At 40.8% G+C, this 14,679-nt stretch overlaps 1 long non-coding RNA gene across 1 annotated transcript; it reads left to right on the forward strand.

Annotated features, from left to right (window-relative positions):
- The first annotated feature begins 3,684 nt into the window (after window positions 1-3,684).
- On the forward strand, window positions 3,685-14,102 carry LOC148838543 (uncharacterized). Its single transcript, XR_016090780.1, has 5 exons — window positions 3,685-3,718; window positions 5,436-5,481; window positions 6,516-6,779; window positions 7,993-8,037; window positions 8,770-14,102. It is a non-coding gene; the product is annotated as an uncharacterized LOC148838543 (long non-coding RNA).
- Window positions 14,103-14,679: the final 577 nt, after the last annotated feature.

Below are 14,679 nucleotides of genomic sequence, written 5' to 3' on the forward strand. Positions count from 1 at the left end.
TCCCCTGCTGCGTAGTCAACGTCCTGGTGACTATCAACCCTTCACCCCCTTGACTGCCTCCCTTAAAAGGACAGCACTTAAGCTTGTTATCATCTGGGAAAAGACTTGCCTGCACAGCACCTGAAGATTCAGGAGCAGGTTCAAACCCAAGAGGCTCAGAGAACACTTCTAATTCACTACCACAGGGGTCAGCACTAGCAACATCTACTGACTCAGGGGAACACCTCCTGAGTTAATCTCAGAAGCGAAACCTCCTCCAACGCTACAAACTCTGGCGAAGACTCTGAAGGGGTACTAACAGAGGTTCCTGTGGGGGACCGGTTTCTAACACACCTGGGGGCTGGGACAGGGCCCACACATGGCCTTAAATTAACCCTATGTACCCGCTTTATAGGACCACCCTCCAATGGTTCCACTGCGTGTGTCGTACCCTGCACCTCTGCCACCCTATACACAGTAGGTCCCCAAGCATCCTGTGTCTTATTCCTGCCCAATGGTCTGTGTCTCAGATAAACCAGCTGACCTACACTGACTGGGGGACAGAACTCTTTGTCTTCTTGCAGTGCAACTCTTTCCGCAGCTTTCTGTTCTTCATACTCTTTAGCTCGGGCATGTGCTTCGTTCAACTGTTCCTGGTGGACCACCAGCCAATCATGTCTTTTATCCAGCACCTCCTCCTGGCCCAGCAACGCATCAACAGGTAAGTGAGGATGCACTCCGTACAGAAGGAAGTAAGGCGAATACCCCGTACTAGCGTGAGGTGTCACATTGTAGGCATAGACTAACTCTGGCTGATGTTCCAGCCAACGGTGCTTCTTCTCAGGAGGCAACGTGTGTAAAAGGTCATGTAGGGTCCTGTTGAACCGTTCACAGTGTGGGTTTCCTTGAGGATGGGAAGGACTGGTGCGTGTTTTCTTCACTCTGTAAAGTTTACACAGCTCTGCAACTACCTGACTCTCAAAGGTTTTTCCCTGGTCACTATGCAACCTTTCAGGGCATCTAAATTTCATAAACCATTCTTTCAGGAGGACTTTCGGTGTAGTGTCTGCCTTCTGATCACGAGTCGGGAAAGACTGTGTAAACATGGTAAACACGTCAGTAACTACCAACACGTTCTCCCGCCCACCAGAGGCTGGCTCGAGGACCGTGTAGTCGACAGCGACAACCTCTAAAGGCCTAGTAGCTATAAATGGTTTGATGGGTGCCTGGATTTTTGGCTGTGGCATTTTGGTCAGGATACACCTTTGACACTTCTTGACCCACTGTTCCACATCATTATACATGCCCACCCAAAAGCATCTCTGCCTCAACAGATTCTGAGTGCGCTCGATTCCTTGATGGCCCATCTGGTCATGTACACTTTCCAATATTTGATCTTTCATACAATCAGGCAGGAGGAGTTGGAAACATTCACCGACATGACGATCTTCAATCACCCTGTACAACAGCTCATTACGCTCTCGCACCCGATGCCACTGCTTCAACAAAGACAAGGTAGATTTAGACAACTTTGATCTCTCCTTCTTCCCTGGTTTTCTCTGCTTATTCCAGAACATCCGGAAAGCACTGAGAGAGGGATCAGCATCTTGAAACTGACAAAGCTCCTTCTTTGTATATACCCTAGGAAAGTTTGGGTGTTACTCTGTGACTTGGTCAAGTTATCACAATCCACTCCCGCTTCCAAAACACGGATCTGTCTTATTTTGCAGCATTTCATACTGGCTGCAACCAAATCTGGCTCCAGAGGTGTGCCTCTGACAACATTACAGATAGCCACACAATCATCATATTCGACATCACCAGGGTCAGGTTCAGGCTCCCCTGCAAATGGCTGCCTAGAGAGGTCATCAGCAGCAGTGTTGCAGCGTCCTGGGTGGTACTTTATTTCAAAATCAAAAACAGATAGCTGAGCCACCCATCTCTGCTCTATCGCACCTAGGTTTGCTGTGGAAAGATGACACAAAGGGTTGTTGTCCATTATAACGACGAATTTAGATCCCAGGAGGTAACCTCTAAATTTTTCTGCCACGGCCCACTTAAGGGCTAGCAGTTCCAACTTCATGCTACTGTAGTTCCTATCGTTCTTTTCGGCTACTGCGAAGACGCCTACCAGCATACGCGATCACCCTTTTCCTATCCCCTTGCTGTTGGGAGAGAACTGCACCTAAGCCAAGGCTACTTGCATCAGTTTCTACAATGGAAGGGCGGGCGAAGTCAGCATAGCCTAACAGCGGAGCACTGGTCAATCTATCCTTAAGCTTTTCAAAAGCACCTTGACACGCCGGGGTCCATGAACTGCTGAAAAGTTGTTTGGATCTAGTTGGATTGCCTTCTCTTAAACAGGAGTTGACTACATCGTGGAGAGGACCAGCGATTTTGGAGAAGCCCTCTATAAACCTCCTATAATAACTGCAAAAGCCTATAAATGACCGCAGCTCTTTGACTGTGCTGGGTACCTTCCACTGTCTTACTGCCGCTACCTTGTCTGGGTCCGTACCTATGCCATCTGCAGATATCTGATGGCCAAGGAACCGCACTTCTGACTGGAGGAAATGGCACTTTTCAAGCTTAACCTTCAGCCCAGTTTCCTTCAGTCGCTTCAGCACTGTCTCCAGCCTTCCTAGATGGCCACCAAAATCCGGAGAGAACACCAAGATATCATCAAGTTGACTAGCAAGATCTGGAACACAAGGAACACCTGGTGTTCCCATCTAGGAAGGCTGGAGACAGTGCTGAAGCTGTCACGATTGTAATCCCTCCTCCTTAAGGGCGCTCCGGCTCTTCCTTGTTTATCTTATTCCCCGCACCTGCCCCTTGTTCCAGTCTCCTTCCTGTCCCTTTAAAAGCCAGACGCAGTCGCCAATCGGGGCTCTGCATCTGATCTCCGCATCGCGTGAGCCCGGGACCTGGCTGCACCTGGCTCCGTTATGTTTTTAGCTTCCTGCTCCTGCTCCTGCTCCTCCTGCCGGTCCCAACCCGGCACCTGTTTTTAATGTCTTGTTTGGATGGATTACCCGGCCATGGACTTTTGCTTAGTTTTGGTTTCTCCATTGGACTTCTTCTGGGATTGTTTGCCTCGGCCACACCTCCCCGGATCACCAGCACTGCATGGACACGCCCCCCTCTTTTCATCCCCGTATTCCTGCATGACTTTTCCCCCCAGTGTTTCCTCACTATTCTGGATTGTGTCGTCTGCATAGGGTCCGGAAAGAACTGTCCGTTACAGAAGCGACTACAGGAAACTGGGCTGAAGGTAGCTTGGTAGCATGGTAGCTTGCATCAATCTTTGGAACGTAGCAAGACCATTACAGACCCCAAAAGGCATCCTCAGGTACTCGTACAACCCAAAGGGGGTTGCAAATGCAGGTTTTTGTCTGTCCCTTTCATGCACAGTGACTTGATGGTACCCACTGGCTAGATCGATCGTCGAGAAGAACTTGGCACTGGGTACCTTTTCAATTCAAAAGGTGGTGGGAGTGTGGCACAAGCTACCGAGTCATATGGTCGAAGTCAACATCACAGCTGCGGTCAAGACAGCTGGATGAGATCGTTGGATCACAAGTACCATGTGAGGAATGGCCTCATCTCTAATGAAACCTTATTTTTATTCTTCATCACACGTAGCTTAGTCTCGTGTGTCGCTACGTGGCGCTGTGTATTAGCAATCGATAACCACACGTCTTCACAGATGATCACAACGCCATTTTATTTCGTGAAGGTAAGGCACCTGAACTTTTCTCCCCTCGATCTTTGTAATGTATCTATCTGTTGGTTTCACTGAGTTATCATGATCCGTAAATAACCGTTTCGTGTTTTAATAATGTTTTATTTGTTTAGTTAAAAAAGAAAGTAATATATGCGCTCTGAACACATGTAGTGGAGTAATCCCGATCCTTTTCTGTGATCGAAACTGAATTTAAATTTCGGACCTAGATGCAGTTTTAATTGTGTTCTGTGTCAGAGATTGTTCAAGACATGTATGCACTGTGCTGGGACGTTCCCCTTTGCCTTGTGATCGGAGAACTGTCATCTGTCGACTGTGGTTTCATTTTAAAACAATAGTAATAAACGTGCGTGTGTTAAAGTGACGCCGGATCTAAATATAAACAAATTGAAATATAACTCACGAGCCAAAATAAAATAACATCACAAAGTACAATGGGCCTCGCCTCTATTTTCACTTAAAGTTAGTTTAGGCGTTTAGCTTGGTCATTTAGCTGGAACGGAAACAGAATGCTTTCCTTACTTACACGTTGGAAGAAGACTGCAAATAACGAATTGAAGTGCACTACATTTCAGAAGTAACTAAACTCGTAAAAGGTTTATATTCTATAGTTTACCTTGGGGATGAAAATGTAACTTAACTATTTTTTCAAAGAGAAGTAGGGAGATTTGTTATGGTTGTTTTTTTATGATCTGTAGTGAAGTAGTATACCTATAAAACAAATACAAATACAAATATAAATTAACAGTGTAAATATAGTTTTAGCTGTATAATATGTCATCACATGTAACTACCTTTGTAACTGAATATTTCTGTTACTGCCGAATGCTCATTTAATCACAAATGACGTTTTTCTAGCCCAAAACAATTTTGAGAAATTATGTATAATATACCGAACTCATTTTTTCCAACAATTACAGTCAACACAATGAAGAATGTTCTTGTGCCTTTTTATAATAAAAATCTATTGAATCCGTCGTAAATATGCTGTATAAAATTTGCTAAAGCATACGAAAAATCACTCATCGTGAACAAATGACCTACCCCTACAGCACACCACTGATATTTTTTCCTTTGTTTTTTTTATTTGTGCATTTCATCGTTATTGCGGGAAAAGTACGGTATTTCTAGACAAAATTGCCCAGATTTTGTCCGGAAATTCCAAGTCCATTAAACCGAGGTTTTACGGTTCGAGCAGCAGGTACCAGACGAGCACGAAAAGCAAATTGACAGTGAGGAGTAAAACAGAGCTCTAGAGGAGACCGCGGTACGCTCACTCACACTTCCAGTCCGCTTCAGGAACTTGCCGCACTACGTTCTCATTACACAAGTAACTTAAACACTCCTTAAGTCGAACATTTTATTGTGGGACCCACGGGAGGTTTTAACATTAAGCCAGACGTTTTTGTAAATCACGTCTGGGCCTAATCGAAAGAGGAAAGGATGTGTTAGGATTGAGAACCATCTTGAACAGAGACTGTAACCGCTGTTACATTAAGTTTTGCGTTCTAAGATATTTTTTTACTTTTGCACATTTTTTTTTCGTTTTTGAATGTTGACGATTTATTTACAAATGATTTACAAATTATTATAATTTAATTGTGTCCCTCCCAGTGAATTTCCTGGGTCTTGAGGAGTTGACAGCCATAAACCTGTTAATGTAGAACTGCTGCTTATTTAAAATGAACGCCTTTTTTGTTCTTTATTGTAGGTCTTACAATAAGTTACAAATTGTGACTTTATCACCATGGAAGACGGTGAGTAACAGAAGTTTCCCATTGGAAATGTTTTGTGCTCTTGAAGTAAATGAACATGAACATATACAGTATTTGAAAATTGTGATAAAAATGCTATTTTGTGATTCTCTGTGGTAGCGACTCTGATGTGTTAATGACTCATTATAGCATGAATGCAAGCTCCTCACAGTTATATTAGTTTGCCTCTTTAACTCCTTCTCTCTTCCTGTGTTTCACTTTGACGTGAACTAGCAGTTTTTATGCCTCTTGGCCCCAAGTGTTGACCTGGAGAAAGATACACTTTTCAATATTGTTTTAAGGAAAATCAGTTTCATGCAAATACAGTAAGGTCTTAACGTGTGTAGGGGCTCAGTGCAGAAAACCACCATAAATGATCAAATTCACCTATAGCTAAGTTCACCCCTTACTGACATATAATATACTACAGTATATTGTATGTGTGATTTAAAGTCATTTTGGCTTGAAGTTAATTACTGCTGTTTTAGCTTATCAGTGTTATTTTAAAGAAAAACTTATAGTTATCATATAAAATTGAGCCGGTAAAGTTGTCTCCAGCCTGTCATTCCCCATGCTGCTGACAGAACCTGGAGCTTTTGTTACAATATGCATACAAGACCATGTCGAGATGTGGGTATTTGGGCAGGGGACAGGAAGAGGCTCACTCTCTAGCTAGATTTATCTCATGATCCTAGTCTATTTTGGAACTGATTTGAAAGTTGCACATAACCCTCGGCTCAGTTTCATCCCATTTTGCTCTTCTTCCATCCAGCGTACCATCGGTCAGACCAAATTGTGAAGTGAACTTGCAAACATTAAATTTGCGGATGCCGAGACTCTACAGTATACTGTACAGCTGCGTCACATAATGATTGTGTTATATAACTCTTGCTTAGCAGAGAAATGGGACACCCAAATTTCCCCCTGAACCTGGAAGAGGCACCCCAGATTAATCTTAAATTGATATATGATTTTTGCATATAAATAAGTACATAAATTGTAAGTATTGCACTCATATTGTATTTTATTGATTTTAGGTAAACAGTTTCTGCAGAGCTCCTATAAGACATTTGTTGACAAAATGAATAAACCTTCTCTGAAGCAATTATTGGACTATCTTTACCAAGAGGATATACTAACAGAGGCTGAAATGGATGAAATAAAAGCAGGGGAAAAACCGTTGGACAGAAACAGGAATGCTTTTGCCATCATCATTAAAAAGGGAATCAAAGTCCACGAAACTGTAATTCAGTACCTGAAAGATAATCATAAACATGAATATGAAGCCATGGCCGAAGCAGGTAATTAAAATCTAAAACAAACCCAACTGATTACACCAAAAAAAGTAAAACAACAACAAAAAAAACAATGTTTACTGTTCATAGTCAGAAGCAAACATTTTGCATCCTCCTTCCATTTATCTATATATTTTTATTATTCTGTTTGTTCAGTTCGATAAACATTTGTGAATTTTTCCAAATATAACAAGAGCAACAATTCCTAACCCACACAGAGCCCAACAGACGCCACTGAAGCCTCATACAATACACCGTTGACTACTTCAGCAGCAATACTGAAAGCTAGCATGCAACAGCCCTCACCCCAGCTTTGTGAATTCTGCATATAAAAGATAAAGGTAGAACAGGATCCAGGAATGCCAGGAGCAAGATGCTGACACAACATGAAACAAATCGCTCTTTATGGCTCAGTTAGAAAAGCTAGCAATTGTTAGAAGCCCAGCTTATAGTTACCATCCAGAAAAACATTTCCCTATTTACAGGTTTCTTCTTGATTGTCTCATTGTTTCCAGACCTTAAACTTCTGAGCACCTCAGATTTCTAAATATGTCCCACAGACAGCATAAATATGGGACTGTGACATATTATATGATGCTGTCTACAAGGGGTCATATAGATTCTGTCAAGGAAATCTATATGGCTGGATGGTGAGGGTGATTTGAGAAATTTGAATTTGTACTGTCTCAAATGTTATCCAAGGAAATGGTCTGATCTGTAAAATTCAAGTGCCTATTCCAGATAGAAACTGCAGCTAAGGGCTTAAAAGGCACATAATAAACAGAGGAAGACGAGTACTTCAGTTTACCTCTGACATCTCAGATTATATATTGATATACACTTTGCCACCCTGTGGACAACAAAGTCGCACATTGCAGATAAGACTGAAGTATAGAAAAAAGAGCCTAGAAGCTCAGACTTGAAAGGGGAGAAGACCATCCTCATTATCACTATGCATTCAAATGTGAATTTCTTTGCCATTTCGTTCTGATCAGATCTTAAACTTTATGGAAAAACAGCCTTCAGGTAGGGAAGACTCCACTGCTGAAAGTGGATTTTTGTGCTTGCTGGCTTAGAACCCCATTTTAACCTCTGCAAAGTAGAAGTAGCAATAAACAACAAGAGAATGAGGACTCACTAAAGTCAGTGCAATGCCATAGATACTACTATGGGTTATTTATGTTCTTCCAATTGTGTAATATGCTTATTCCCCTGATAGCTGAGAAAAAGAAGATGAGATTTGGACAGACGCAAGCAAGCACAGGTAAGTGTGCCAAGGAACTTTAAACCTTTAGTGCATATTATTCAAGGATATTACATTTATTCATTCAATTTGCTTTATGTATATCCCTTACAAAAAACAATTTATACTATTTATATACAACTTACACAATTCAATTTTAAACATCTCCACAGGCTAGTAGTCTTTTTACATTCACTGTTAAACCAGCAGCTACCCATTGATTATTGTCATCTTACCCAACAGATCTGTCTGCATTTCAATAACATATAACCTGACCTGTGCTGTTAGAACTTAGGGACTTGGGGCTTGTATAGATTGTAGTTAATAACAGCTGGTGGCAGGTGATTTTATTTTTAGGTTGCCTGCTTCTTCCCTCCTATTAGATAATCTACATCTGGATTGATTTTGATATTTTAACTCTCAAGTCTCATAATAAATCTTTTTTGATATGCTGAAGTAACACTTTCTGTCTGGAAGCACATACAGTAGGTCTTCTTTGCATGTAAGCATTAACTCTTTAGGGCTATTTTCAGATTAATTTAAAGTCCTGTCTCAAAACTTTCTGCCAGAAATTAGGCAAATGCTAAACAAAGTACATTATATGCTTTTAATAAAGGCCTAGAATTACTTTGGTAAGGTCTTATTTGTAAAACCACAACACTAATTTATATTCCAGTAAAACCCAATTGGTTATGAAATTTACCATTGCTCAGTAGGTTGGCCAAAGTTTAATTCCAGTTCTTCTCTTCAAAGGAAGCCAGTCGGATATAGAGAAATACACAGATGAGCATTTGGAGGAAATAATCAAGAATTTGACGGAGGAAGTGGGAGTTGAAGAAGTAAAACGAATTGAAAATGAAGTGAAAGATAAAGTTTTAAAAAAAAAGTGGGCCTTTCCTCCCAGCACAGTGCACGCGATCTATAAAGATAAAACCATACATACTTTCCTGACAAAAGAGGCTTCTGAATGTAGTGGCAAGGCTTTTCCATTGAAAAAAGTGATTGGTTGTTTATTTATAAGAAGGGCAAAAGCTAAAACAAATCCTCAGGTGGACACATCAAATAATTCTTCAAATGAAAGTGAATCAATGGAGGACAGTATAGAGGAGAGTTTAACAGAGAACAGCCCAACTGGAGGCAAGTCCATGGGGACTCACTCACAGAGTGATATGCGTAGCACCCTCAGGGACAATAACCCCATAAATAATGATTCAAAAGACAACTGCCTAAATCCCCCAGAATCAATTGATTCAGACGCCAGCAACACAGGCCAGAGAGGTTCATTAGACAGTGGCGTTTCATCCCTGTCACAAAATAATACTTCTAAGGAAGATATATGTGACATAGAGACACAGCAATCCTCTGTCACAGTAGATGATAGTCGTCTTGCCTTCACAGAAGACGTGCCAATATCTGAAACCTTTGGGAACGGCCTACCTGCCATTAAAACAATCCTACAAAGGTCAGAAAAAATGCAAAACAAAAGTGTAAATAAGAATGATGGTACATCACTAAGAAAGAGTCAGTTCAGTGGCACAGCAAATCCCATCCCAACTGAAAATGCGTCACCAAAAACCTCACGAGAAGTTAGAACTATGGTGAAAAGTGACCCAAGGGATGATGAGCACTCTGACAATCGTGTAAATCAAGCCTTTAACAGATTAACAGAGAGCAGGCAAGAGAACAGCCCAACTGGAAGCAAGTTCATGGGGTTTAAACAGAGTGATATCAGCCTAAAGGACAACAGTACTATGTGTAGCACCCTCAGGGACAATAACCCCATAAATTATGATTCAAAAGACAACTGCCTAAATCCACCGGAATCAATTGATTTAGAGGCCAGCAACAACTTACTCACTTTCACAGGCCAGAGAGGTTCATTAGACAGTGGCGTTTCATCCCTGTCACAAAATAATACTTCTAAGGAAGATATCTGTGACATAGAGACACAGCAATCCTCTGTCACAGTAGATGATAGTCGTCCTGCCTTCACAGAAGACGTGCCAATATCTGAAACCTTTGGGAAGGGCCTACCTGCCATTAAAACAATCCCACAAAGGTCAGAAAAAATGCAAAACAAAAGTGTAAATAAGAATGATGGTACATCACAAAGAAAGAGTCAGTTCAGTGGCACAGCAAATCCCATCCCAACTGAAAATGCGTCACCAGAAACCTCACGAGAAGTTAGAACTATGGTTAAAAGTGACCCAAGGGATGATGAGCACTCTGACAATCGTGTAAATCAAGCCTTTAACAGATTAACAGAGAGCAGGCAAGAGAACAGCCCAACTGGAAGCAAGTTCATGGGGTTTAAACAGAGTGATATCAGCCTAAAGGACAACAGTACTATGTGTAGCACCCTCAGGGACAATAACCCCATAAATTATGATTCAAAAGACAACTGCCTAAATCCACCGGAATCAATTGATTTAGAGGCCAGCAACAACTTACTCACTTTCACAGGCCAGAGAGGTTCATTAGACAGTGGCGTTTCATCCCTGTCACAAAATAATACTTCTAAGGAAGATATCTGTGACATAGAGACACAGCAATCCTCTGTCACAGTAGATGATAGTCGTCCTGCCTTCACAGAAGACGTGCCAATATCTGAAACCTTTGGGAAGGGCCTACCTGCCATTAAAACAATCCCACAAAGGTCAGAAAAAATGCAAAACAAAAGTGTAAATAAGAATGATGGTACATCACAAAGAAAGAGTCAGTTCAGTGGCACAGCAAATCCCATCCCAACTGAAAATGCGTCACCAGAAACCTCACGAGAAGTTAGAACTATGGTTAAAAGTGACCCAAGGGATGATGAGCACTCTGACAATCGTGTAAATCAAGCCTTTAACAGATTAACAGAGAGCAGGCAAGAGAACAGCCCAACTGGAAGCAAGTTCATGGGGTTTAAACAGAGTGATATCAGCCTAAAGGACAACAGTACTATGTGTAGCACCCTCAGGGACAATAACCCCATAAATAATGATTCAAAAGACAACTGCCTAAATCCACCAGAATCAATTGATTTAGAGGCCAGCAACAACTTACTCACTTTCACAGGCCAGAGAGGTTCATTAGACAGTGGCGTTTCATCCCTGTCACAAAATGATACTTCTAAGGAAGATATCTGTGACATAGAGACACAGCAATCCTCTGTCACAGTAGATGATAGTCGCCCTGCCTTTGGGAAGGGCCTACCTGCCATTAAAACAATCCCACAAAGGTCAGAAAAAATGCAAAACAAAAGTGTAAATAAGAATGATGGTACATCACTAAGAAAGAGTCAGTTCAGTGGCACAGCAAATCCCATCCCAACTGAAAATGCGTCACCAGAAACCTCACGAGAAGTTAGAACTATGGTGAAAAGTGACCCAAGGGATGATGAGCACTCTGACAATCGTGTAAATCAAGCCTCTGCTGATGCAGATGTCGATCCTTCTGCGTGTAAAGAAAGCAGTCCAAAAAAAAGAAAGTCCAAAACACAGCACCTGGAAGAGCAAAAATCAGGAAATAGAAATAAAAAGGGACGTAGTGAAAAAATAGACATATTAAAAAAGTATTTCAAGGAAAAAAAGATTGCCGTAAGATCTACATTGAAATGTATAAATTACAGAGAACACAATGAGTGCAGACTGTTTAACGTGCATGATAGTATGGTTTATTATGATGTTAATAGTAAGCAAGATGTTCTTCTAATAACTGAAACCCCCAAGGAAAAAAGCGATACATCCAAAGATAATCCGTTTCCACAAATTTTAAATAGAGATGGATTAGTAGAGCCTTACGAGTCTAAACTACAGCTTCGCATGGGTATTTTAGGAAACATCATAAGAGCACATGTTCTATTTAGTGGTAATAAAAAGCCTCCGTACAAGCTCAGTTATAAAAAAACCTACTTTTTGGATGTACTAGATAAATTCAAAAGCTTTGTTGTTGAGATCCTCATTCCAGTCCTCGCAGTGTACAAACAATCCCAGAAGGAAACAATTTTAAAGGACTATGAATAAGATTATGTAACTGTTTCTTCTTCACTCATGACTTTCATAGAAAAGCCAATGTAACTGAGTGTAACCTTTGTACAAACGTGTAGAAAACAGCAGTGTAAATCTGAAGTTTCCTTGAAGCTGAAATTTCTCATCACCTTCTTGTGACAGCTGGTTGGGCATGTTGCAGTAGGAGCTTTAGAATAGGCAGCTCCAGGTCAGCATATATACACTGTACGCTCCAAACACACAAGGCATAAAAAAGGGTATAAAATTCCTGTGCAAATCATTTACAGTACAAGGAATCAAATCAAATACCAAAACAAAATAAGCACTCCTATCTGAGGTAATGACTACATTTTTCCACTAGTCTCTAACTAGCATATTGGACAGCTAAACTGCTCAAAGCAGACAGCTCTAATACCTGGTCTCCACAGAGACTCTTCAAAACTTCCAAACTCATAAACGCATCTTCCCAAAATGTCAGCATTCAGTCAGTTCTTCTCCCTCTGATGACTGGACCACACAGGGCAGTCCATCTTCTGTCTTCTTGACAGCAAACATCATTCTGCTGAGTAAGAGAGAAAGCCTCCGTTTCCTGATTTTTAAACAGCCACCTGCCCAGTTGTCTTCCAGCAACTGGTCAGGTGTCTGAGAGCAGCAGCTCATTCCCCCCTCAGAGGTTTCTGGGAAATGTAGTCTCAATATTCTCATTGCACTTGTACTCCTTAATGCGCTGCTGTTTAACATGATACATATAGGTTATCTCCAAAGGAAGAAGTAATAGGTTTATTCCATGCTGTAGAGAGAAGAAAGAAAACACAACGTTTTGGCTGTGGAGCCTTCTATGCATATTCTGTATCATGATCTTTCTCTTTTAATTTTGTACTTCATCTGCATTGTACAGTATACTGCTCTTGCTGAACTATGTGACTTCAATACTGTTGCAGTGCTGTTGTAAATCATTGTATCCTGATAATTACTTGTAAATAACCTTGGAGAACAGTACAGATCGATGAAAGAATAATTATTGAACATGTTAATATTTTACCATTTCTAATTAACATAACAGTAATTAACACATTAAGTAATCAAAAGACAGATTAATTTGATGTTGAAAAGACATTTAATGTATTTTCCCATATTATAATGTTCTAGAAATTTCAAGTAAGTTTAGGAGACTTTCACAGCTACTGAAAAAACTTTTGTTTCTTAGGTATTTCTTTTCAATTTGATCAGTAACAATAACTGTAATATAGAGAACTGTGAAAACAACTTTCAAAGACATTTACAAATACGTTAAAGCTGGAAAGGTCTTCATTTGAAGGGCTTTAGGTTTCATCTCCGCTATTGATAAGTTTACAAATTTAGAAAAAAGCCACAGCATGCTTTTTTATCATCTTTCATGAATGCTTGATACTCAAAGCTTTTAGATTCTTAAATATAACCACATTTTTACAAGAAAGGAGTGGTCCTTTCTAAGCCTCTCTAGGACTGGGCAAGGTCCGTGTCTCGCCAGCCTCTGTAGGGGGAGGACCAGTGCAGCCCATTGTCTGTGTTCCTCTGTGTCCCTGTGGAATGAAACAAACTCTACAGCACATCCTAGAGGACTGCCCACTCCACAGAGTCACTGGAGGACTCCACACACTCAGCTCTGCAGGGTCCAGAGCTCTCACTTGGCTCTTAGACTTTGCATTTGCTAAATAAACTGAGAGTAACTTGTTCACTTGTGAACAAACTGTGATCTGCGGTGATTCAAGGTTTTGCAACAAGTTTATGCCTACAGACGTACTACAAAGAGGAAAACAGGTGGTTGGGTAAAGGTTGGGAAGCAGGTGTTTCCTATGCTGCAACCCTGCTTTGGACATTTAGAAGGCTACTTGAGTGTTTGGCTCTGTCAGGGTCCATGTTTAACCCATGAACTAGTCCCCAGATCAGAATATCCCACTAAATTTACTGGAGTCACCAGACCTGCATCACAGTGCACAGACATGGACAGCTAGTGCTAAAGTGGCTTAGAGCATCACTACTATATACTATTACATTGTCTGTTTTGTTCTGCATGTTTTGGTTGTATCAATAAATGATATATTGTTTATTTAGAATCTGTGTGCGAGACTGTAGATTATTATGTTTGATCCCTAACAGTCATCAAAGACCTCTTGCAATTTAATGTTCCAAGTTCTAATTGGTACAGTATGTGAAAACCTTCACACCATTACTCTCCAACAGTAAAGGTGTTACAGTAATTTAATATTGATTAATGAAAGGTTTGTAATAATACTTCAAGGTCTTAATTGACCAATGTTAGGCAGGCAGAAGAAAGATACCCTTGTTGCATTCCTCACATGCGATTTAAGTGATAAAACCAAGTTCTCAAACTTCTATCAAAGGGCTGATTTCAGCACTGTAGAGAACTATACTGAGGTCATAATCATTGCAAATCTGATGTTGAATGCCTGTGAGCACAACCTCAATATTGTCAATTTTAGCAGCAGTATTAGTTATCTGATTTAGTGTATAAATAATGTACAATAAATAAATGTGTCATCAGTACAGTCAGGCAGATAGCAAATGACCTGAACAAGAGGCAACAAGTTAGCACATCCCAGGGACTGTTAAACACTCTTGAGTTTGTAGGACACCGCCACATATAAAGTAGCCATGATTTATGAATGAG

Source organism: Atractosteus spatula, chromosome 3 (assembly GCF_055471065.1).
Source record: "Atractosteus spatula isolate fAtrSpa1 chromosome 3, fAtrSpa1.hap1, whole genome shotgun sequence".
In the NCBI taxonomy this organism is placed as follows: Eukaryota; Metazoa; Chordata; class Actinopteri; order Semionotiformes; family Lepisosteidae; genus Atractosteus; species Atractosteus spatula.